The sequence below is a fragment of the Halichoerus grypus genome, chromosome 4 (genome assembly GCF_964656455.1).
Source record: "Halichoerus grypus chromosome 4, mHalGry1.hap1.1, whole genome shotgun sequence".
NCBI classification, from domain to species: domain Eukaryota; kingdom Metazoa; phylum Chordata; class Mammalia; order Carnivora; family Phocidae; genus Halichoerus; species Halichoerus grypus.
In genome coordinates this window covers 82,544,736-82,570,601 of record NC_135715.1, presented here as the reverse complement: position 1 = coordinate 82,570,601, position 25,866 = coordinate 82,544,736, and the positions used below count along the sequence as shown (strand labels likewise).

Here is a 25,866-nt window from a genome sequence, read left to right as displayed (position 1 = left end):
ATCAAGAGGGAAATTGGAGAGCATATAGGACATCAATATATTACCTTCTAGCTTCCTATAGTTCAAGTACCTTAGTGAATTTATTCTATTCCATTCAATTCTTCTGACCTACCAGAATTCCTCATTATGATGTGGTTGGATTTTTTGAGATGAGTTGTCTATTTCTGTAACTATTTCAGATCAATAAGTACAGAGTATTTACCTTCCTAGGTGTGTGAGTCTTTGGATATTTTTATAGCCTTTTGAAGTATAATTATGTAACCAAAACTTCCATAGATCTAAGTGTATAATTTCAAGACTCTTGATATATATACATACCAGTAAAACAATCACTGTAATGAAGGTGATGTACATGTATCCATCACCCTAAAATGATTTTCCCCCTTGTTTTATAGTCCACGATTAGCTTGATGTGTAATTTCTGTTGGTCCCTACAGAGTCACTCTTTCCTCAGGGAGAAGTTTTTCTATAGGATGAAAGAATTGCTTGACTTCATTGCTCTGTATTGATAGGAGCTCATAATAGAAGTTGATCTAAAGATAAATTTTGTGGGCGACTGAGTGGCTCAGTTGGTTGAGTGTCTGACTCTTGATTTTGGCTCATATCACGAACTTAGGCTTGTGAGATTGAGCCTTGCATTGGGTTCCATGCTGAGCATGGAGCCGACTTGGGATTCTCGCCCACCCCACCCTTCCCCCATGCCCCCGCTCATGGTCACTCTCTATCTCTCTCAAAAAAAAAAAAAAAAAGAAAAAGAAAAGAAAAAATTTTGAAAATTAGCCATTTAGAAAGTTCCGAGGCCTTTCCTGAAGGAGAGACGATACACTGACAGCTTAGAGAACCTAGCCCTTCTGTGCTGGCCAAAGCCTGAATGGCAGGGCTGGAATATGTTGTGAGAGTGGTAGACCAAAGGGACAAAATAAAGATATGGATTGGACTGAATTCATTGATAGGAATATGCTCAGTTAAGAGTTGGTATTTAAAGGACGACCCTGACCACTTGCACATGGTGTTGATATTCTGGATGCTATATTGGGTCAATAAGGGCCAAATGTTGGGATTTCCTTGGGTATACCGTTGAGGAAGGCAGGAAGAAGTCAGGAAGCATAAGAGTCAGGCATGTTGAAATGGTTCTGTGATGTGCCATGTGCTCAGCCATCCCTAATCGTGCTTGCTGAAAGACACAGCCATCTGTGCACTACCTTCATCAACACACTTACAGAGGCATGGGTACGGGAGGTACCAGTGTCCTTGAGGAGCTCTGGGGGAGCTGTCCTACACTGCAGGAGGAGATGGGAGGTGAGGAGTGGCAGGAGAGGATGCTTCAACCAGCAGAGTCAAGGTGTGTGCAGTCACCCAGGAGCCACGGAGCCAGAATGGTAACCAGAGGACGGGAACCTCAAGGGTGTGTGCTGTTGGACAGTTGAGATCAGGTCTGTCCAGATTGAAATTGTTGGACAATGTAGCAGAAAAAATAAATATCTAGATTGAGTCGTTACTATAGTGAAGAATCATGGTCTCTTCCCCAGCTATGAGCCCTAAGCCAGTGTGGGCCTCTGAGCCCCTAGAGTGAGGGAGAGACTGGAGCCCTTTGGGAAATGACCCTACAACCTTCTACATGTGTGCCATGCATCTCATCTCCCACCCCCAACTTTCCCCAAATGTCCCCCAAGACACAGATATTCACTGGTGGGACCAACTCTGGAAAAAAGGGAAACACTACCTTTTCTGGGAACTTTTATAGAATGATTCCGAACATATGTTGATGCCCAAAGACCAGGACTGTTACATGACCTGCCCAACAGTTGGAGTAGGGGCTTTGGAAGGTGTGGAAATAGAAGAAGCCTCGTCCTACATTTAACAGTTTGTTCACTGAGACCAGAGAGTCATCCTGTGCTCATTTCCCCAGGTCAAGAATGTGGAATGGAAATACTCATATAAGCACTGGTGGAATTCCCACTTTGGTTTCTGAACCTTGGTCTGATGTTTATTAGGAAAGAGGAGACCAAAGAGAGGCCCTTGGAACCATGCCCTTCCTCAGACTAAATCAGAGGCCATGCAACATCCTTGGAGGGATGGGAGAGATTAGTAAGATTGTGAAGCTCTGCAGAGAGGCAGAGTGGGTTATTCCAACCATTGTTCATTTTACTAGGCTGGTCTACTGTGGATACCAGATGGGTCATGGAGACTCACCCTGACTTTCACAAACTTCATGAGATGAAGACGCAACTGCATCTGTGATTCTGTCTCTGGATTGCCCTGTGGAGGAAAACTGCCAGGTGGAACCCTGCAGCCCACTGGGAACAAACCATTTGCCCTGAGGTACTGCTTCTGAAGGAATGTCTATGACCAGCAAAGTCAACAATACAAGCTTAGAGCCACATTAAATCATCACTGATGAAAGCAGGCTAGACAACTGTCAAGATGGGCCATCTCTTAAGAAAGGAGATTTGGTAAATATACTGAAAAATATCCTAGCCACAAAAGACAGCAGACACACAGACATACTGAGCTGGTGAGTGGCTGAGGGGAGAATTGCCTGCATCACCTGTTGGTTTTAAATTATCGAGTGACTGGGCAGCCACGCACCCCAGTCGCTATTTTGACTATAACCTGCCTCATAGATTGAAGTGAATTCTCTTTCTTACCCCAACAGAGCTGAACTTGATTGGACATTCGGAAGCGGTCACTGAAAGGAAGTAGAAGACCCATGGCAATGATCCATGAGCAAAACTTCTCTGCTACCCCGGGACACCCATTCTCCTGTTGGCCACACAGCTTCTGCAGCAGAGCTCACTCTGCAGATGAAAATGGTCATTAGGAGATTGCACTGGCAGGTCACTTGGCTCAGAAGTCTCCCAGAGGAGCGAGGTCTGGTAAGCACAGCCAGTGGGCATCACCATTGCCGAGGCTACTGATATGTGCACAAAGCAACACGGAGGGGCACAGAGAAAACTCTGTGGTCCAAGGCCTGGGAAACCACATGGAAAAGGGCAGCCTTGGTTTGCTCTCCCATCCCCCCAAATACCTCCTGCCTCCCTGGGGGATGGGCCAGGTGATGGGCTGTACATCTTCCTTCTGAAGAAGCACCCAGCCTTTTGGATTTCACGGGTGACCTTCCTTCTCTTTTTGTTTACGTGCTGACAGTGCTCTGAGGGAGCCCTTAGCAACCACCATTCGGGCAAAGAAAGGTCAGAGGCTGACAATCACAGGTGGCCATGGGGAGGGGCAGGAAATGAGAGACTGAGAAGAGATGAGAGCTGGCCAGCAAATGTGTTACCCTGAGGAGGAGCATGCTAGAGAGAAACACAGGTTTCTCACCTGCTCCTCAGAACCATAGCACTAGGGTAGGTGCAAATTTCTGTTTCCTATGATTTCCTTAGTAGAGACAAGAGAAAAAGACATAATGAGATGAGAACGCAGACCAAGGACCCCAGAGGACCTGGGTCCACCAAGTTCTCACATAGGATGTGAGGAATATTTCACATAGTGCAAACCTCTAAATGGACTATCATAGACTCATAAAAATTATGTCAGTAAGCATGTATAACAGCAGGGAAAATTGAAAACATAAGAAAATGAATATATAGTGAAAAAAGAGAAGTAATTCTTTTTTTAAGTAAACTATTTTTTTGGTAGGCTGCATGCCCAAAGCAGGGTTTGAACTCACAACCTTGAGATCAAACCTGAGGTGAGATCAAGAGTCAGACACTTAACCAACTGAGCCACTCAGGTCCACCACCCTTTTTCTAAGGTATTAAGTAAAATCTCTCTCTCTCCCTTTTCTTTTTTTTAAAGGAAAATCTACACCTAACATGGGGCTGAACTCAGGACCCCAAGATCAAGAGTCACATGCTCTACAGACTGAACCAACCAGTCCCCCTTACTAGTAGGACTTTTGTTGAGTAGTTCAACCAAGAGAACTATAATGCTATAATCCACATGAGAAAGGCAGGTGACTTTTCTTGTATATAAGGAATCTAAGGGAACTTGCTCACTATATTTGGGGCCAACAGTGTAAAGACGCCCTATACTCTAAATCCCTGGGTCTCACATCATACAACACAGCTTTCCCTTCCTTGTAATACCATGAACCCGGTCAGCACCCACCGAACACAATCACTGCCTTTGTGTTCAGAAACGCAAGGCCCCACGTTCACACTGGGCAGTGGCAGTCTAACCAACCCAGATGGCCTTGAGCTGATTGTCTTTAGCTCTACAACAAGCAGAGCTCCAGCTATGCCGGGTACCACTAGTAGGGGAAAGGGAGCTGCCGGCCCAATGCGGCTCCAGACTCGTGAGGTTGCATTTGCTTTCGCACCTGGGCAACTGGTGCACAGGGCAGAGGTGGGGCAGCAGTGCCCCCTGTCTTCCAGGAGGCCAGGGGGAGGCCACAAAGGTAGGCAGCGGAAGGACTGTCTGACTGCACTGCGGTCACTGTGCTGCTCCGGACTTCCTGCCGAGGCACCGTGCTCCCCACGTGGATGTAATTCTGTGTAAGGACGCAAAGTTCTTGTCCAGACAGGACCTCTGTCTCATTGCATACTGCAGGGAGGGATCCTTTTACTTGACGTATAAAGAGAGACCCCAATGAGTAGTGCTTAAGCATAACTGCAGAACGTATTAAAAGCTCCCTTTTCTCCAGAATGTGGTCCATTCCCCTGAAAATGAAAGGACTCTTTTCAGGCCACTGCAACTCTGGCAAACAGACAGTCCCACTTCCGGTGGGTGCAGGCCACGTGGACACTGAGCGGGTGACAGAAGGGAGGCAGCCGTTCTCCTATCCAATCCACGCCTCCAGGCACATCCTTGAGAAGGAGGAAGGCCAGTATTTCCCCTCTCTCTCATCCATAGTGGCGCAGATGTCAAAAGATAACCTTCTCCAGCATGGTTAGCAACGTCCTACAGCATCTGCTAACCGTCAGGAACTGGTTTCAGTCTTGAGCTGCATGAATTTCACCACCTGAAAGGTGTGGCTGTGACATACTTAGAAAAACTACCCTTAGGGCCACAGCTTATTTGGATACTGTGCCAAGCAAGGGAATAAAAGCTTTTGACAAATTAATGTCTCCCAGTTAGCATAAACAAATGGAAGGAAGGAAGAAAGGAAGGAAGGAAGGGGCGTGGGTGGGAGGTAGGAGAGAGAGAAGGGAGGGAGAAAGAGAGAGAAAGAAAGGAAGGAAGAAGGGAAGAACGAAGGAAAGAAAGGAAAGAGGAAGGAAGAGAGGGAGGGGCGTGGGTGTGAGGTAGGAGAGAGAAGAGAGGGAGAAAGAGAGAAAAGAAAGAAGAAAGAAACAATGAAAGAAAGAAAGGAGGAAAGAATGAAGGAAAGAAGAAGGAAGAGAGGGAGGGAGGGAGGGGAAGCAAAGGAAAGGAAAGGACAAGAAAGAAATCCAAGATGTATGCATAATATGATGCAGACAGTCAGTATGGAGACATGCAGGTGATAGCCGGTTGCGTCTAGCAGGTAAAGACAGGAGAGGATATGGGGTGCTAAACCAGGAGAGACAAGTAGTGTGTGCCAAGAGTGTCTGCACTGTCGGCCAGCAGTGTTGGGCTGCCCCGGTTTACCAGGCCCGCTGGGCTTAGTCAGGTCCCCTGAACCTGCAGCATTCCCGGGGTGGACAGAGCTCACTCCCCAAAACTCTTTCTGAGGTGGCAGCTTCAACCTGGCTCAGTCACTCCCCACTTAGACTGGCTGCCTGATGGGGTCCCGGGCTACCATAATCAAGGCTCTTGGGTGTCTCTCACTGGAGGAAATCTCAACCCATCCTACACTGCCTTGCCTGACAGGGCAGTCCAGATTCCTCTAGGTATGTCTTCAGGGGGAAGAATTGGCGCATCTGTGCAGACTAGCACTTGTAATTAGGCCGTGTCCTGGTCCCCCAGTAGCTCACTACTAGAACTCAGCCTGTCCCTACAGATGCCCTGGTTCAGATTCCAGGCTCCCCTGACCTGTGTCTCCCACACATGTGCAGTATGTACTCTGTCAGCTGGCCTTTGGCTCTTGGGACCTGTTAGGCTCAGGCTGGTCCCCCAAAGCTGCATAGCCTCCAGAGGGGACAGTGCCCAATGCCCCCTGAATCTTCCTGAGGGCAGCTTTAAACTGGGGACTACCAGTCCCCGTTTGGACTGACTGCCTGATAGTGGCCTGGGCTGACCGGTAAGCAAGTCTCTCAGTGAAGGAGACCCTAGCCAGGGGGCTGGGCTGATGCAGGCAGGGCACTACCATTTCCTCCATCTCGGCCTTCAGGGGGACCATGCCCACTTGTGCCGAGTGGAGCTTCCAGTTAGGCACAAACTTGGTCCTGCAAGAGCTGAATCCTGTGATCAGGACTCCAAGACCCTTGCCAGTTCCAGATCCCTCCCGATACTGGTCTGCACAGCTGCGCATGCACAGCAGGTAGTCCTTCTGCAGACCTTGGGCACTGGGGCCCTCTGGGCCTGGGGAGTTAGTGCTTGTCCCCAAATGCTTGCATAGTGTAGAGGATGGGAGAGCCCCCCACTCCCAATCATTCTGAGGCAGCAGGTGCCAATTGGTGGCGCTCAGGCATCAGTTGAAGCTGTTACCCCTGAGTCTGCATTGTGTGAAGGGAGGTCTCAGTTCCTGGATCCTCCAGGAGAAGATTCATGCAGGGATCCGATCCATGCTTGAATCGAGGCAGTCAGCAGGGATGTAGCAAGCACCAAACACCTAATTAAAGTGGAAGTCCACTCTCAAGGTGGGAGGATGGGAAAGTTCTGGGAGGTGGGACTGATGTAGGAAAGAACGTTAGGGGTCAAATCCAATGGCCAAGAAAGAATTCTTGAGACCTCTTTGGTGCAAAAAGGTGGTTTTATGAAAGCTCAGGAAGAACTGCACTGGGGTCATGAGGAGTGGCCCATTATATACTTTCAAGTTGGGAGGGGGTTAGGGATAGGGTAAGTCTCTAAGGAACTTTGGAAGCAAGGTTTCCAGGACCTTGAGGGGGCTAGCTATTGTTGGGAAAAGGTCATTTATTACCACCTAATAAAACCTGAGTCATGAGAACCTTCAGATGTATATCCGTGGGCCATCTGCTTGGGGTGTGATTACCAACACATATCTTGAGGGGTTTAGAGAGAAAGGAAGTTTCCGAAGGAAGTTTTATATGCTAAAGTTGGACCTACAGGATCTGGGGGTTGGGGGTGCTTTCAGGATAGGGTTGCCTTTCCCCCTTAGCAAAGTATCAATAGAGGCAGTTGAGTCCCTAGATAGAGGAATGTCCCTCTGCCTGTTTCAAGGGTTTATCAGTGGGCTGTAGGTATAAGGAAATTTAATAATTTTTCTTCTGCCTTTGTTCCCCACATCAGTGCTGGGCCCTGAGGTTGCTTTGGGATTAGATACCACAGGGTCTCTCGGGGCTGGAGTAGCTGTGAGGGACAGGGGTGTGCTCTCTAATAGAGGCTGCTTGGATCATGTGGGAGACTCCTCCCACAGGCTGGGAGGTGGAGTTTTTGACTCTACAAGATTTCTACCCCAGTAGAGCTCCTGGTTTCCTCCATCCCTGACTTCGTGGCAGGATCCATCCTTCCTGCAGCATTTCTAGGTGCCTGTTTGGAGACAGCCCTGCTCTGGCTGCAAGGTGAGCAAACCCCAGGTCCTTGCACCATGGAGCCTCCACTGGAGGCCCGAGCACAGTGCGGTGCGGGCACAGCCGGTGAGTTTCTTCCTACCATGGGGCCCAAGCAACCCAATGGAGAGGGACTTGTGGTGAACAAGAATGGATGAAGACCCCCGAGAATGGGAAATGTGTGACTTCAGCCTGAGAGGCCACCAGCTTCCCCTGGAGCTCACCTGCTTGCAGGGCAGCACAGAGCAGGTGGGAGGGCCTCCGGCCCCAGATTTGGGGAGCACTGTCCCCAGCTCACTCCCTGAGAATCACACTGAGGCGGCAGCTGCAAATCCTTATTTGGACTTGTAGCCTAATCGGGTCCAGGGCTCTTCCAGAACCAGGGAACCCAGAGGACTCTCCTTGGAAGAATCACCTTCCAGCCAACTAGCGCCGCCCTGGGAATATATTCTAGTCTCTTCCAGCTGTGCCTTTGGGAAACTTATGCTCATTTCTGCAGGTTATGCCTTGAAGTTAGACATACCCCTTATCCCTGTAGAGACGGAGCCTATGACCTGGACACTCGCCTTGTTCCAGATCCCAGGCAACCCTGAACCGCTAGGCCCACAGGCACAGTCCATGCACAGTACGTCTGGACCGGTTGCCTGATTGGGGACCAGGTGTCTCCCTTGCCAGACAGCCCAGCTGTCTCTTATTGCCAGCCAGTGGCCCTTCCTTGCCCTGGCTAGTCCAGTATCCTCCAGCTGTGCCTGAGGTGAGCCTAGGCTGTGTTGTGCATAGAAGGCATGTGACTGTACCAACCCCTTGTACCCCGAGCGCCAGCTCCTGGAACCAGCGTCTGCAAACCCTTGCCCTGTTCCAGATCCCTGGGAGCCCTGCACTGAGCAGCCCTGCATGTGCAGGGCACACTCCTTCAGCAGGTCTTGGGCAGCTGGGGCCTGGCCCCAAGCAACTGCCCAGTATGCTTGGTAGGGGGAGCCCAGCCCCAGAATCTCTGTGAGGTAGCAGTTTTATTTTTTATTTTTTCAGTTTAATCAATTTCTAAATTGAAGTATCATTGATACACATTATCTTCTAGTTTGAGGTGGATCAACATCAGAGTGATCCAGTAGTTTTATACATTATGAAATGATCCTTAGGGTAAGTCTAGTTACCATCCGTCATCTTACAAAGTGACTGGAATTATATTGACCATATTCCCTATGTGTATATTCCATCCCCATGACCTGTTTATTTTATAACTCGAAGTTTGTACTGCTTAATCCCCTCACCTGTATCATCTGCCCCTGACCCCTTCTTCCCCCTCTGGTAACCAACAGCTTGCTTCCTGCATCTATGAGTCTGGTTCTGTTTTGTTTTGTTTCATTGTTTTGTTTTTTAGATTCCACATATAAGTGAAATCCTAGTAGATTTGTTTTTCTGTGATTCATTTTACTTAGCATAATACTCTTAGGTCCATTCAAGTTGTTGCAAATGTTAAGATTGCATTCATTTTTCCGGCTGAGTTATATTCCTTATGTATACATACCTCATCTTCTTTATACATTTATCAACAGACACTTAGGGTTGCATCAGTATCTTGGTCCTTGTAAATAATGCTGCCAGAAACACAAGGATGTGTATATCTTTCCGGATGGGTGTTTTTTTGTTTTCTTCATGTATATACCCAGAAGTGGAATTGCTGGGTCATACAGTATTTCTATGTTTAATTTTTTGAGGACCTTCCATAGTGGCTGCACCAATGCACATTCCCAGCAACAGTGTGCGAGGGTTCCATTTTCTCCACATCCTCGCCAACACTTGTTATTTTTTGTCTTTTTGGTAATAGCCACTCTGACAGGTAGGAAGTCATATCTCATTGTGGTTTTGATACGCATTTCCCTGATGATCAGTGATGTTGAACAGCTTTTCGGAAGCCTGTTGGCCACCTGTGTTTTCTTTGGGAAAGAGTCGATGAAGTCTTCTACCCATGTTTAAATCAGGTTATTTGTGGTTTTGGCATGAAGTTGTATAAGTTCTTTACATATTCTCAGTATTAACTCTCACTGGATGTACCTTTTGCATATGTTTTCTCCCATTCACTGGGTTGCCTTTTCCTTATGTTGTAGGTTTCTTTTGTTGTGCAAAAGCTGTTCAGTTTGCTATTACGGCACTTGTTTATTTTAGCTTCTGTGGCCCTTGCCTGAGGGGACTGGTCCAAAAAGTATATTGCTAAGACCAATGTCAAAGAGCTTCCTGACTATGTTTTCTTCTAGGAGTGTTATGGTTTCCGTCTTAACACTCAAGTTTGTAATTGATTTTGAGTTTATTTTTGTGTATGCCGGAAGACAGTAGTCCAGTTTCATTCTTACGCATGTCCAGTCTTTCCAACACCCTTTATTGAAGACACTGTCCTTTCCCCCTTGTATGGACTTGCCTCCTTTGTCATCAGTTGATGGACCTTTATATGCATGGCTTCTCCTGGGCTCTCTGTTTGATTCCATTCACCTGTATGTCTGAGTGCCCTACTGTTTTGATTATTAGAGTTTCGTAGTAGAGTTTGAAATCAGGCAATGTGATACCTCCGTGGAGGCTGCAGTTTTCAACTGGCCAGAGTCAGAACCTGTTTGGACCCACTCTGGATGGGGTCCCGGGCTTGACCAGCAGTAAAGGCTCCCCAGTGTGTCTTGCTGGAAGATGCCCTACCCAGCCTGTCTGGCTCTGTCCTGGCAAGATTGGTTTCTCCATCTCTGCCCTCAATGGAAAACTGTGTAATTAGAGTTTAGAATGAGGCAGGTGGCCTTGTGCCCCCAAAAGCCTGCTCCAGTGACCGGCCTCTCCCGTTTCTTGCCCTGTTGATGCGCAGCGTGTGCATGCGCAGTAAGAACCCCATCTGGCAGGCTTGGGCAGGCCTAGGTAGCTCAGGCTGCTTCCCAACCACCTGCATACCTTCCAGGGTAGAGGGAGTCAACCCCCCAAATTTTTCGGAAGCAGCTTTTAAATGGTGACAGTCAGCCTGATGGGGTCCAAGGCTTCCCACACTCAGTATTCCCAGGTCTCTCATATGGGGCCGGGGCTGCTTTTGTCAGTTGCCTGCTCCGTCCTGGCAAAGCAGTGCAGATACTCGTGGTTCTACTGTAGGGGAAAAGATGAGCATTTGTGTAGCTTAGTGCTTGGAAGTTGGCATATGTCGAGTACCCCCCTCGATCTCATGGTTAATTTTGGTGTGTGGGCCCCACTACCCTGGTGACCAGGGACCAGCCCCGGCTCCAGGGGCCTGCAGTGCCCTCAGTGCCTCGGGTGAGCTGAGAGGAGAGTGCTGCGCATGCGCCAGCTTGGGGCAGAGTAGCCAGTGATGTGGAACAGGACAAGCGTGGGGAGAGTTCGCCTGAATGTAGGGCTTGAGGTTCCTTGACTATGACCCTGTAGCTTCCAATCAGGACGAGAGTGACCTGGGGGCAGCGAGAACAGGATCAGCAGTCAGCAGGACTGAGAGTCTAGACAGACTTTGAAACACAAGGGAGTCCCCCAACAGAAGGGGGATCCTGTGATGCCAGTGGGTTCTTCCAGGTCAGAAGGCCATAGCGGGCCCAGTGATCCCAGGTCCACCCAGACTCGAGGGAGGGCCGGGCTGCACAGTGCAGGTCCTGACCCAGGCAGCCTATTCTGGGCTCCCGCAGTTGGGGCTCCCCCCAACCTCCTCAATGATCCCCAAGGCCAGAGGTTGGGATGCAGGTGGTGGGAAGTAAGGTCTTCTCCTTGGGGAGACTCAGAGCCTCCTACTACGGCTTGACGAAGGGAGGGAAAGTTCTTCTCTACCCTCAAGGTCTTAGCAGGACTAAGAATTAAAATTGCATGAGTCAGATTAATAGGATAATGATTGGAAGCCCAATAATGCAACTGAGACTCAAAGAAGGGACCAAGGCAGGCAGTTTTACCCATTTGACAAAGTGACAATAAATCTGTGAGGCATCGACAGGACAAAGAACCCTGAGCTTTGGGAGCTTGGATTAGTAAGGAATTCTAGACAGAGTTTGGGCTGGAGCAGTACATGGTAAAAAGTAACGGGTTGTTTCTAAAGCCTTTTGGGCTCTAAATTCCCCACCTCTGGGGATAAGGCAGTCTCTTTACGTCCTGCTTCAGAGAGGGTACCTGTTCCATGCGAGATGTATTTCCTGCTGCCAGGGGAAGGTCTAAGTGTCCTTGCACAGGCTGTGTCCTAAGTCACCTTTATGGAAAATATTCAGTATGCCAGGGGCACCTGGCTGGCTCAGTCAGTGGAGTGTGGGACTCTGTATCTTGAGGTCATGTGTTTGAGACCCAGGTAGGGTGTAGGGATTGCTTAAAAATAAAATCAGAAATACATAAATAAATAACCAGTATACCAAAATGGCACATTTTGGGGCAACCTGTCCGCGGCCTCTGCAATAAACTGGGGAGATTTCCTGGTCTGCACAGGATTCCTGGAGGTTGTCCCCGGGAGATGTGGGTGCGGTCTCCTTAGCTGTGTTCAAGCAAATGGGCAAACAGGTGAGCAGATAGCGGCTCCTGCGGCCCTCGTCCTGTCCCTGTCCTCCTTCCCCCATGCCCAGGACCAAGACTGGGGCTGTCTCTGCCCCTCTGCGCAGCTGTCCTGCTGTGGGCCCCCAGGGAAGCTTACCCCTTCCTGATGTGTAAAGGACGGGTGGGGACCCCAGGCACACAGTGGGACCTCTTCAGGCCCTGCCTCTTTTCGCCTGTGGGACCCTGGGGGAAAGGTCATGGCAGAAGGGGGAGCTAGGAACTGGGTCCCAGCCCTAGCTCTGCCAGACTCTCTGCGTGGCCTTCGGGGTAGTCATTCATCCCACTGCCCAGGACTCCCTTTACTTTTCTTTTTTTTTCCCCCCGAGTTTCTCGGAAAGAATTAGCGATTGATCAGTTGCATGTAACAGCCAGTGCTCATGACACCAAGTGCCCTCCTTAATGCCCATCGCCCAGTTATCCTTCCCCCACATCTCCCCTCCAGCAACCCTCAGTTTGTGTCCTAGAGGTCAGCCTCTCTGATGGTTTGCCTCTCTCTCATTTTCACCTGATTTCATTTTTCCTTCCTTTCCCCTATGTTCATCGGCTATGTCCCTTTTCTTCACTAAGTGAGGAGGCTAGACTTGCTGGCCATTAGTCATTTCTAGGGCTGCCTCCAGGCTTTGCTGGTGTCTGGAGGGGGTTGGGGTTGCCCCAGTACCACATGCCTCAGGGCTCCAGGGCCCTGTCTGCTCCCTCCCCCCACACCCTCCACCCCATTTACCTGCAGCTCCCCCAGCAAGAGAGGTCAGGCTCCCTCTCCCACAGGGCGGATGGCTCCTGGGCCAAACCCCTTCCTGGCCACACCCCCTGCTGCCTCTTCCTGCACACCTCCCTCCCTCCGTCTTCCCTGTCCTCCTCCCCTCCATCTCAGCCCAGGACTCCCAGATGCTCTTCCATGGAGATTTCTGGATCTGGACTCCTGACCACAGGCCTCCTGACACCCCCGCCCCCAGATTACACATTCTGTCTCTGGCATATTAGGATGGCCATGGGTAAGTCAGACCACTGTCCCTTCGGGCTAGTCCACACCAAGGCTGACTGCCACCTAGCTTGCTCATGGCCTTCAGCCACCAGTGTCCTGTGTCTCTGAGACAGACTGCTGGGGGCAGCTTGGACCCTGCCCCTGTCTCTATAGTGAGGCCCCTCCAGTAGGCCTGCTCCTTAGATCCCCACCGGCCGTTCTCCCAAGTTCGAAGGTCCTCTACTCCCCATTTTACTTGGAGTCTTTGCTCAAATTCTCCTGACATCTGGGAAACCTCACCTTCCAAGTAGAAAAATCCTGTGTTCGGGGCGCCTGGGTGGCTCAGACGGTTAAGCGTCTGCCTTTGGCTCGGGTCATGATCTCAGGGTCCTGGGATCCAGCCCCGCATCGGGTTCCCTGCTCAGCGGGGAGCCTGCTTCTCCCTCTGCCTCTACCTGCTGCTTCCTCTGCTTGTGCTCTCTCTCTCTCTGTCAAAAATAAATAAAATTTAAAAAAAAAAAAAAAAAGAAAAATCCTGTGTTCCCCTTCCAGTTCCCTGGCTTCTAGTTTTCCAATCTCTCCTCTTCTATGTCTCTCAGAACCTGGTGTTTGTCCTTCTTATGTCCCTGAGCTTCCAGATCCTTCCAGACATTCCTGGCCAGTATCTCAGTATCTCCCTGTTGGTTTTCCTCTGCCTGTCAGGTCAGGAATCTATTAGTAACATTCAGTCCTTTATAGAAAATAAAGGGCTTTCGCACTCATCACCGTGTCGCTGTTCTAATGTCTGGCCTTTGGGTCCCGCTCCCTCACCACTTATTTAACTCTTTGAGAGGGGGCTTCTCCTGTGCACTCAGCCTTGGGTGATAAGCTTTGCATAGGAGACATCTGATGAACATTTACAGAGTAATATGTGACTGCCTTGGTCTTGATGGCACCACGCTTAGAAGGTTACTTCCTGTAATGAAGAGGCGGTGCAGCTCAGGAGAGTGCAGAGAAGGAAAGAAGGGAAGCGGGAAGAGTGCTGGACAGGGATGTGGGGAGACCCCTGTGGGTGAGTAGCAGGGAGCATGCTGCCCCCTTGTGGCCCACCACCGGCAGGACAGCCGGAGGCATTCCTGGGATCCCAATTCTCAGTTTGTGCTCTCAAGACCCTTCCTCACTTGAAAAATTATTGAAGATATCGAAGAGTTTTTCATTACGTGGGTTACATGTATTAATATCTCCAATATTAGAATTTTTAAGATTTAAAATACTTCTTAATTCACTTAAAATAGTATTGGCTGACCCATCTTAACACAGGTTTGTTTGTTTAATTTTAATTGTAGTTAGAGATCATACAGTGCAAAATGGGTTTCTGTTGTAGAATTCAGAGATTCATCACGTACATACAACCCCAGTGCTCATCACAACAAGTGCCCTCTTTAATACCCATCACCCATCTAGCCTACCGCACACCCACCTCCTTCCATCAACCCTCAGTTTGTATCCTTAAGAGTCTCCTGTAGCTTGTTTCCGTCTCTCATTTTTTTTTCTTTTCCCCCTTCCCATATGTTCATCTGTTTCATTTCTTAAATTCCACATACATCTTATATTAACACATGTTTAAAGTGAAAAATACTTATGTATTTTTAAAAAGCTAGTGAGAAGAGTGATTTTTTTACATTTTTTGCACACCTCTTTTTTTTTTTTTACTTGTATTTTTTAGTTTTATTTAAATTCAAGTTAGCTAACATATAGTATATTGTCAGTTTGGGGGTAGAATTTATTGATTCATCAGTTGCATATAACACCCAGTGCTCATGACATCAAGGGCCATCCTTAATGCCCATCCACCAATTACCCCATCCCCCAACCCACTTCCCCTCCAGCAACCCTCACTTTGTTCTCTGTAGTTAAGGATCTCTTATGGTTTGTCTCCCTCTCTGTTTTTAGCCTATTTTATTTTTCCTTCCCTCCCCTAAGTTCATCAGTTCTGTATCTTAAATTCCACATATGAGTGAAATCTTATGGTATTTGTCTTTCTCTGAATGACTTATTTCACTTAGCATAATACCCTCCAGTCCCATTCACAGTGTGGCAAGGGGCAAGATTTCCTTCTTGTTGATGGCTGAGTAATATCCATTGTGTATCTATACCAAGTCTTCTTGATCTATTCATCAGTCGATGGACATCAGGGCTCTTTCCATAGTTTGGCTCTTGTGGACATTGGTGCAGTAACATTGGGGTGCATGTGCCCGTTCTAATCACTACGTTTATATCCTTTGGATACATACCTAGTAGTGCAATTGCTGGGTCATAGGGTAGTTCTAGTTTTAAGTTTCTGAGGAACCTTCATACTATTCCGAGAGTGGCGGCACCAGTTGACATTCCCACCTGCAGTGTAAGAGGGTTCCCCTTTCTCTGCATCCTCGCTAACATATGTTGTTTCCTGAGCTGTTCAGTTTAGCCATCTGACTGGTGTGAGGTGGTATCTCATTATGGTTTTGATTTGTATTACTCTGATGAAGAGCAATATTGAGCCTTTTTTTCATGTGTCTGTCAGCCATTTATGTGTTCTATTGTAGATTTGTCTGTTCATGTCTTCTGGCAATTTCTTGATTGGATTTTTTGGGTTTTGGAGGTTGAGTTTGATGAGTTCTTCCTAGATTTTGGAGACTAGGCCTTTACTTGAGAGGTCAGTTGCAAATATCTTCTCCCATTGTGTAGGCTGCCTTTTAGTTTTGTTGATTGTTTCTTTTGCTGTGCAAAAGCTTTTTTTTCCTGAGGAAGTCCCAATGGTTCATGTTTGGTTTTGTTTCCCTTGCCTCTAGAGACATGTCTAGGAAGAAGTTGTTGTGGCCAAGGTCAAAGAGGTTGTTGCTTGTGTTCTCGTCTTTTTGATGGATTTTGATTTTGATGGATTCCTTCCTCATATTTAGGTCTTTTATGCATTTTGAGTTTATTTTTGTGTATGGTGTAAGAAAGTGGTCTGGGTTCGTTTTTTCTTTCTTTTTTTTTTTTTTGCATGTGGCTGTCCAATTTTCCCAACACCATCTGTTGAAGAGACTGTCTTTTTTCTATTGGCTATTCCTTCCCCCTTTGTCAAAGATTAATTGACCATAGAGTTGTGGGTCCATTCCTGGGTTAGGTCGTGTATTGGAGAATAATAACTTGTTTTTTGAGGAACGCTTATATTGCTATATACTTCCCTCTTAGGACCGCCTTTGCTGTATCTGAAAGGCTCTGAGTTGTCCTGCTGTCATTTGCTTCCATGTATTTTTTTAATTCTTCTTTAATTTCCTTGTTCTCCTTTCATTCTTCAGTAGGATGCTCTTTAACCTCCACGTATTTGTGGTCCTTCCATATTTTTTCTTGTGGTTAACTTCAAGATTCATACCACTGTGGTCTAAAAATATGCATGGTATGATGTCAATCTTTTTGTACTAGTGAGACCTAATTTCTCACCCAGTATGTGATCTGTTCCGGGGAATGTTCCATGTACACTCCAGAAGTATGTGTTTTCTGCTGTTTTAGGAGGCAATGCTCTGAATATCTCTGTGCAGTCCCACTGGTCCACTGTGTCATTCAAAGCCCTTGTTTCCTTGTTGATCTTCTGCTTAGATGATCTGTCCCTTGCTGTGAGTGGGGTTTTAAAGACCTCTACTAGTTTTGTATTATTATCAGTGAGTTTCTTTAATTTTGTTATTCATTGGTGTATATATGTGGCTGCTCCCAACTTAGGGGCATAAATACTTATAATTGTTAGATCTTTTGGTTGGATAGACCCTTTTATTATGATATAGTATCTTTCTTTATCTCTTATAATAGGCTTTGGTTTAAAATCTGTTTTTTTCTGATGTATGAGGATGGCTCCTCCAGCTTTCTTTTCATGTCCATTAGTGTGATAAAGGATTCTCCATGCCCTCAATTTCAATCTGGATGTGTCTTTGGCTCTACAATGAGTCACTTGTGAGCAGCATATTGATAGGTCTTGTTTTTTTGTTGTTGTTGTTTTGTTTTGTTTTTTAATCCATGCTGATAGCCTATGTCTTTTGATTGGAGCACTGAGTCCATTTACATCAGAGTAAATTATTGAAAGGAATGAATTCAGTGCCATTGATTTACCTGCAAAGGTGCTGTTTCTCTAGATTGTCTCTGTTCCTTTCTGGATTTTTGTTACCTTTGGGCTCTCTCTCCACTCAAAGGATCCCCAAAAATATTTCTTTTGGGGTTGGTTTAGTGTTCATAATCCTTAACTTTTTGTTTGTCCTGGAAATACTTTATCTCTCCTTCTACTCTGAATGACACGCTCCCCGGATGAAGTGTTCTTGACTGCGTAAGTTTCCCATTAGCACATTGAATATATCATGCAGTGCTTTCTGGGCTGCCAGGTCTCCGTGGACAGGTGTGCTGCTGGACCTATGTATCTACCCTTGTCGGTTAAGGCCCTCTTGTCCTGAGCTGCTTTCAGGATTTTCTCTTTATCACTGAAATTTGAAAGCTTGACTATTATATGTCAAGATGGTGACACATTTTTATTGATTTTGAGAGGGGTTCTCTGTGCCTCCTGGACTTGAGTACATGTTTCCTTCCCCAGAGTTGGGAAGTCCTCAGCTCCAATTAGTTGAAATAAACCTTCTCCCCCTCTGTCCCTCTCCTCATCTTCTGGGACCCCTATTATCCGGATATTTTTTCACTTTAGGGAAGTACTGAGTTCTCAAAATCTCCCTTTGTGATCCAATATTTTTCTTTCTCTCTTTTTTAGCTTCTTTATTTTCCATTATTTTATCTTCTATATTGGTGACTTACTCTTCTGCCTCTTTGCCATCCTTTTTTTTTTTTTTTTTTTAAAGATTTTATTTATTTATTTGAGAGAGAGAGAGAGAGAATGAGAGAGAGAGAGCATGAGGGGGGGAGGGTCAGAGGGAGAAGCAGACTCCCCGCCGAGCAGGGAGCCTGATGTGGGACTCGATCCCGGGACTCCAGGATCATGACCTGAGCCGAAGGCAGTCGCTTAACCAACTGAGCCACCCAGGTGCCCTCTTTGCCATCCTTTTAATAGTCTTCGTTGGGGACTGAATCTCTGTAATAGCATTTTTAATTTGGGCCTGTCTAGATTTTGGTTCTTTTATTTCTACAATGAGGGATTCTCTAATGTCTCCTACGATTTTTTTTAACCCATCTAGTATCTTTCTAATCATTGTTTTAAATTCTAGTTCAGATATTTGACTTATATCCATAGTGATTAAATACCTGGTAGTGAGTACTACATCCTGTTCTTTATTTTGGCGTGCATTTCTCCATCTCGTCATTGTGTCCAGAAAAGAATAGAAGAAAGAAAAAAAAATACAATGAAAGGAATCAAACAAACTAATAATAAAAAAGACGGAAAAATAAGAAAAAATACCTGAAAAAAATAAAACGTTAAAAAAAAAATACAAAGAATGCTACTAGTGTTTCCCCTGGGAGCTGAAGCTTTGCACCCCTCTCTGATCGGTAAACATGACAGGACTGAATGGTTTGTGCTGGCCTTCAGGGGGAGGGCCCTGAGCACTGATCCTCAGGTGTACTTCAACTGGTGCAAATGCCCCTCTCCCAGCAGAGGCAGGCCTCAGTGTAAGCGGCTCTGGATTCCAGGATGTGGCGCTGTTTTACTCCCTGAAGGCTTGCGGCCCCAATGGGCGGGATGAATATGGCTGCACCCTGCTCCCTACCCAGGAGCTGAAAATTTGCCCCCCAGCTCTTCAGTGAGCCCTCACAGAAAAGCAGTCTGTCTTACCTCCCCGGTTTCTGTCAGAACTCTGTGTTCACCTGCCAGTGACGAAGTGTTCCTATCTCAGGCCCGAGACCGAGTTCCAACTCCAGGTTCTATGGATTCCTGTGGCCCAGACCCACGCTGTACGTCCTGGGTGTTGGAGGGCTTGCCATGCTTCTGCTTTTTGCTGGACCCCTCCCAGGAAAGCCACCCCGCAACCGTGCTGGGATTCGTGGTTTAGGGCTACATAGAGCAGGAAGCCAGCACCTAGACTCGCGGCTTTCAGCCAGCCTTCCCGATCTGACGTCTGGGAACTCTGAAGCATTCAGGCCCCACCCGCTCTTCTTGTGACCCCCGGGATCCTGAGATCACGCTGTCACAGCGGGGACTCCACCCTGCTTCCCCACTTGAACACCTTTAAGCCAGGGTCATCCCCCACAGTAGGAGACTTCTAAAAGTTTTAACTTGGCACTTCTTTGCTTATAAAACTTTGCAGTAGCCTCCTTAAGCCGGGTGCCTCCCCTCTGCTGTATCCTCAGCCATATGCCCCTCACACTCATCCCCACCCGCGGCACTCGGGCTCGGAAGCTGCAGCAGGGGCCACAGCGGGAGCTGGGCCCAGTTCTTGCGCTGGTTCCGGATCTCGCTCTGGGGCTGGTGCTGTAGCTCCCAGAAAAGAAAGTATCATCAGCCTGATGGGCTTCCCAGGTCCCTTCTAAATAAAGGAAACTTTTTCCACCACTCAATGTTGTCTGAGTCCAAGAACCAATCACTGGGAGGTCTCCCCAGACTGCAGGCCATGGGGACAGGGATCTGGGACTACTCACTGCTCCCGGCCCAACCACAGTCGATGGAGGCTTGCTCTGCGTGGCCCAAGCTGTTCCCTCCACAGGCCCATTAAGCCACCCCCTATCCTCCTCACCCCCAGCATCTCTCTGGTTCTCCTTCTCCCTTCTGCCCCCTCCCCTCTGTTTGTGCTTTTTTCTCTCTCATAAATAAATAAAATCCCCCCAAAAAATAAAAGATTGAGCATGAAGGTGGACATTTTGAGCCTTTTAGACCTGGCTAGGAACACTCTCCTGTATGTATATCTTTGTCATCTTCCCCCTTGTGCTCACGGCTGCAGAGGTACATGACCTCCCAGGGAGGGAGAAGGCCCACGGTGCAGGGACCCTGGGGTCCTGAATGACCACAGGAAGGCGCTCCATCTCCCATCTGAACAGCCACTCAGCGCTGTCATGTGGGGGAATCCATGGTGACATGCTACCGAAACTTGGGGAGATATTTGGTAATTCAGCATAACGAAATATACCTGCTAAATGTTGAAATCACGAAGTTAACTTCAATAGTTATCAGCCTAGTAGCTTTAAAAATGACCAAAGGGGCACCTGGCTTCCTCAGTCAGTAGGACACATGGCGCTGGATCTCGGGGTGGTGAGTTTGAGCCCCACATCGAACACAGAGTTTACTTAAAACACAAAACAAAAGAAAACAAAAGGACTTCCAAAGGACCCAAATCAATTAGGCTCCAACAGTTGAGCTGGTCGGTGGTGGGATGGATCCTCTGGCCTGTTCATCAGCCGCTGTGCCCCGAGCACTCAGATGATGCAGGTGCTTCTCAGCCACCCGGGTTCCCCCTCTAGGAGCTCAGGGTCTAGAGGGAAGATGGACAAACATGAATGAAAAACGTGAATGAAAAGAGCAGTTGCTCCATAGGAAGAGAGCAGGGGCGACAACTGGGTCCCGAGCTCCGGCAGGTGAGGGGTCTGACAAGGCCGTGCTGAGGTGACATTGAGATTTCCTGAGGCAGGCCAAGGAGACACCCCAGCACAAATCCAAGTATATGCAGCCAGCAGAGGGCACCACGCTGCAGAGGAGTGGAGGCCCAAGTTGATGTTGCCAGAGTGGAGGTTAGAAAGGAGGCCAGGGTGGCTGGAGGAAGCTGAGGAGGAGAGCAGAGAGGGAGAGGAGGAGGGGCAGGGCCTGGGGCAGGTGGACAGTCTCAGTGCCCTGCTCCTAGTGCTGGGTCACACCACATCTCCCCACACTCGGTGGCTTCGCCCACAAACACTCACTGGGTCACAGTCTCCGGGGATCAGGACCCCAGCAGTGCTCAGCTGGGGGCTCCTACCAGAGCCTCTCAGGAGGTTGGGGCTGTTGACAACACCAAGGCAGGACCTGCTTCACTTAGAACCCGAGCTCACTTAGGGGTGTTGGCGGGATTCAGTCCATCTCGAAGGCCTGAGTTCTTCTGTCTGTTGTTGGCCCTCGGTGCTAGGCCACGTGCACATGCCTGTGTCATGGTTCCACATAGGGGCTTGTTTCCCAGTGTGGGGATCTGAGCGAGAACACGGATCAGGGTCAGCACGGGGCCGGGCACGGAGCTTTTATAACCGATTCTCGGAAGGGGCTTTGGGTCATGTTGCCATGTTCTGTGGAATGGAAGTGAATCACTACGTCCAGATCACACTCCAAGGGAGGGGGTTACACAAGGATGTGTACACAGGAGTTGGGGATCGGCGGGAGCCACTGAGGGGAGAAGGGGAAGACCCCTGCCGGGTCAGTGCCTTGCCCAGAATCACAGACTGGTAAGAAGGCTGAACCAGACATTCACTGGGGGCTTTGGAAGAGGTCATGTTGAAGTAAGTGGCTACAGAGAGGGAGATGGTGTGGGGGTGAGGGTGAGCATTGATATCCTACAGGAGGCATTCCAGCACGTTCTTGTCTGAGGAGGAACGAGGTCATGGCAACCCACTGAGTGGCCCCCCATCCACATCACACCCATTGGAAAGGAGGTAATGGCTCACAGCACAGGACAGGCAGACTCTAGGGGTAAGGGTGGATTCTGACCTTCAAGGGCCAAGGCTCCAACCCCTCCTTTACAGTTTGCTTTGGAAATTGAAAGGCCTAAGATCTTGGGAAGCTATTGCCCATCCCTCTGTAGGTGGGGCTGTCATCTTCAGGGCCTCCAGGATGTGAGCCCTGGTGTACACACATATGCACACATGAGCAAGTGTGCATGTGCTCACACAGACACACACACACACACATACACACACACCAGTAGGGACTGTGGGGTGGAATCTGACCAGTAGCGGACTCAGAGAAGGTGAGAAGAGGAAGAAAATGTGGTTGGAGGTATTTCCTACATGAGACACCACTCCTCCAATTTCATAGATATCATCCCACATATGCTTGTGGACGTCTGGAGGAAGTACATGCCTTCCTCCTTTCCAAGGATGTGCTCAGAGGTGTTGATTGGATAGGAAAATAGCTGCCTCCTTTCTGCCATCCACTCAGTGTCCCCATACCCTGGACCCACTGGAAGTGGTATTGTCTGTTATGCCAGAGTTGTAGTGGCCTGAAAATAGTCCTTTTATTTTCAGGGGGATGGAAAACGTTCTGGAGAAAAGACTTTATTAGGTTTTAAAGTTTTGTTTAAAAATGCCCAAACATTACTCATTTGGGTCTCTTTTTATACCACAATTAAAAGGATCCCCCCCTGCACTATGCAATGAGACAGAGGTCCTGTATGGACAATAATTTTGCATCCTTACACAGAATTACATACACAGGGGGGAAAGCAAGATGCTTCATCAGTAAGTCCATAGCAGCGCTATGACAATAGTGCAGGCAGACAGTCCTTCCATCTGCCTCCCTTTTAAAGTATCCCCCTGACCTCCTGGAAGACATGGGGCACTGATGTCCCACCTCTTCCCAGTATATTGGTTTCCCATGTGCAAAAGTAAATGCAGCCTCACGAGTCTGTATAAGTGGCGGTACCAGCAGCTACCTTTCTCCTAATAGTGATACCTTGCATATTTAGAGCTCTGCTCTGTTGTAGAGCTAAAGAAAATCAGCTAAAGGAGATTTGGATTGTTTAGACTGCCATTGCCCAATGTGAATTTGGGACCTTTTGTGTCTGAAGATGAAGGCAGTGATTGTGTTTGGTGGGTGGTGACTGGGTTCATGGAAATATAAAGAAGGGAACACTGTGTTTTACGACGTGTGACCCAAGGATTTAAGTACATGGTGTCTTTCTATTGTTGGCACCAAATATGTTGAGCAAGTTCTATTAGATTCATTATATTAAAAAATGTCACCTTCTTTTTGTATATGGATTATAGGATTTGCATTTTTCCTCTTCCTTTAAACTACTCAGTAAAAGTACTATTTAGGGGATCCTGGCTGACCCAGTCTACAGAGAATGTGATTCTTGATCGTGGGGGTTGGGAGTTCAAGCCCCATGTCAGGTGTAGAGTTTACATTTAAAAAAAAAGAGTTTACTTAATACTCAAAAAATTTTAAAAAGAGGGTGGGCCCCTGGATGGTTCAGTTGGTTAAGCATCTGACTCTTGATCTCTGCTCAGGTCTTGATCTCAGGGTTAAGCCCTGCATTGAGCTCCATGCTGGGGGTACAGCATACTTAAAAAAAAAGTTTGCTTTTTAAAAAAACTATACTCCTCATATTTCAATATAATTTATTGGCTATATTACTTTTTGTTATGTTTTCTATTTCACTTGCTATTATATTTGCTTACTGACAGAATTTTTATGACTCTATGATAGCATATTCAGAGAATTGCATTGATGTTGAACATTTCTTAGAGACTAGAAGCCCATAAAGTCCATTAAGAAGCAAATGGACTAGAATAGAACTTACCAGAACCTGAAAAGTATGCATTTGAATTCTTTGTGGAAAGATTTGTGAGTGGTCTTTTCATTATGAACAAGGAATATTTGTTTTAAAAGAATACTAAAAACAATGGGATAACAATTGAGATCACATTTGCAAGTCATATTTAACTTACATGCTAGAAGATCATTGGTGTCTTTCTCCCCATCCTTGCCCCTTAAAGCAGTAGACCAGTACTTGTCTGTGTGGAGTTTAGCTATGTGAATTCCACATAAGAGGCATTCCATTTTGCATCTGCCCAACATGTTCTGCCAGCTGATTATATCTTACTGTTGTAGCAGTGCTATCTTGGTTAAATGACTTTGAGAGTGTGAAATGTTTGGATAGTACCCTGGCAGTTTGTTTCATGATATAAAGGTTTGATTTAACACTTTTCAGTTTTTAGAAAATCCAAAAGTGTGTGAAATCTGTTGGATCCATTATATCGGGAGTGGCATATAAGGTTGAATAAGAACTTGCTGTGATTTTGGTGGAGAAATGTTTGTCTGGGCTGACAAATGTGATGTAAGTGAAAAAGTCATCCTGGAAGCCTTTCATATCTGACTTGGGGTTATTCCACTAGGGAGCCTCATTTGATTCTAAACTCACACATAATTTTCTCTACTATCTACTTTGCAATAATAAAAACTGTCGATGTGGTCTTGGGTTTACTTGTAGGCCAAAGCCCTGGGATTGAGCCGCCAATTCCTTTTGTATGTGCCCCCTTGGCTTCATTACCAGCTAAAGTTACCAAGAGGCTACTGGGTCTGGATCTCTAGTTCCTGTCTCTCTCTTGAGAAACAGGCACATCCTACTTAGATATCACAAATCTAGGAGAGTCACTGTGCCTCAGTTTACACTTAATTATGTATCCCACCCTCTATACACTCCCTCCTGGGTTTCCCAATAAAGGCACAGATACCAAACCCTGCCAGATACCACCCTTTTGCTACTTGAGCTTGACATCCATGATCTTTCTATTTTCTCTATTCTTTAATATCTCCTTACTGGTTCTTCTAATTTCCATCCCCTTATAAAATAAAATTTAGCAGCCTTTGGAAAAAAATCTACAACTTTTTCTGGGTGAGTATCAAGTTCATTGCTCCTTACTGCTCTAGAATATTCTGAAGTGTGAGAGTTCTTTAAATTGTACACACCAGGGCCCCCATTCACCTTTTTCTGTGTGTGTCTCGTCCCTTAGAGTTCTGCAGGGTGGTCTCTCTGGGTATTCTTCACTTCCTATTTGAGAACTAGGCGGGCCCAGGCCCTCTGGGTCTTTGGCCTGTGTCCTCATCTCATTGTGCCTCTCTTCTCTTGTCTCTGTTAGGGAAATCATAAGAAACAGAAATTTACGCCCACCCTAGCGTTATGGTTCTGAGGAGCAGGTAAGAAAATTGTTTCTCTCTAGCATGTTTCTCTTCAGGGTGACACATTTGCTGGCCAGCTCTCATCTCTTCTTATGAGATGGGGCCTTTGCCTGCCTCCCTGTCTCTCATTTCCTGCCCCTCCCCATAGCCATCTGTGAATGTCAGCTTCTGACATTTCTTTGCCCAAATGGTGGTTGCTAACTGCTCCCCCAGAGGACCATGAGATGAGTAAATAAAGAGAAAAAAGTAGGGTTACCAATGAAATCCAAAAGGTTGGGTGCTTCTTCAGAGGAAAGATGAACAACCCATCACCTGGCCCATTCTCTGTTGAGGCAGGAGGTATTTTGGGGGATGGGAGAGCAAACCAAGGCTGCCCTTTCCCATATGGTACCCCAGGCCTTGGACTGCAGAGTTTTCTCCGTGTTTCTTCATGTTGCTTTGTGCAAACATCAGTAGCCTTGGCAATGGAAATGTCCACTGGCTTCGCTTACCAGACCTCACTCCTCTGGGAGACTTCAGGGCCAAGACCTGCCACTGCTCCCTCCTAATGACCATTTTCATCTGCAGAGTGAACTCTGCAGGAGAAGCTGTGCAGTCAACAGGAGAATGGGTGTCCAGAGGAAGTAGAGAAGTTTTGCTCATGGATCATTGCCATGGGTCTTCTAAGTACTTCCTTTCAGTGACTGCTTCCGAATGCCCAATCAACTTCAGCTCTGTTGATGAAAGAAGGAGAATTCACTTCAATCTATGAGGCAGGTTATAGTCAAAATAGCGACTGTGGTGCGTGGCTGCCCAGTCACTCGATAATTTAAAACCAACAGGTAATGCAGGCAATTCTCCCCTCAGCCACTCACCAGCTCAGTATGTCTGTTCCTTTGCTTTCCTTTTTGACTAGGATATATTCAAGTATATTTGCCAAATTTACATTCTTTCCTTTTTTTGTTAGTTGATTTTATTTTTTTCCTTTTTTTATTTAAATTCAGTTAGCCAACATA

The 25,866-nt window shown here is 47.2% G+C and overlaps 1 long non-coding RNA gene across 1 annotated transcript in view; it reads left to right on the top strand.

The window, feature by feature from the left end:
• LOC118538278 (uncharacterized) overlaps positions 1-25,568 on the top strand; it is a 32,396-nt gene extending 6,828 nt beyond the window's left edge. The window contains exons 4-7 of the long non-coding RNA XR_004918539.2: positions 2,153-2,515; positions 2,657-2,876; positions 24,832-24,889; positions 25,439-25,568. This is a non-coding gene — a long non-coding RNA (uncharacterized LOC118538278). The remainder of the gene's footprint in view (positions 1-2,152; positions 2,516-2,656; positions 2,877-24,831; positions 24,890-25,438) is intronic.
• The last annotated feature ends 298 nt before the right edge of the window (positions 25,569-25,866 follow it).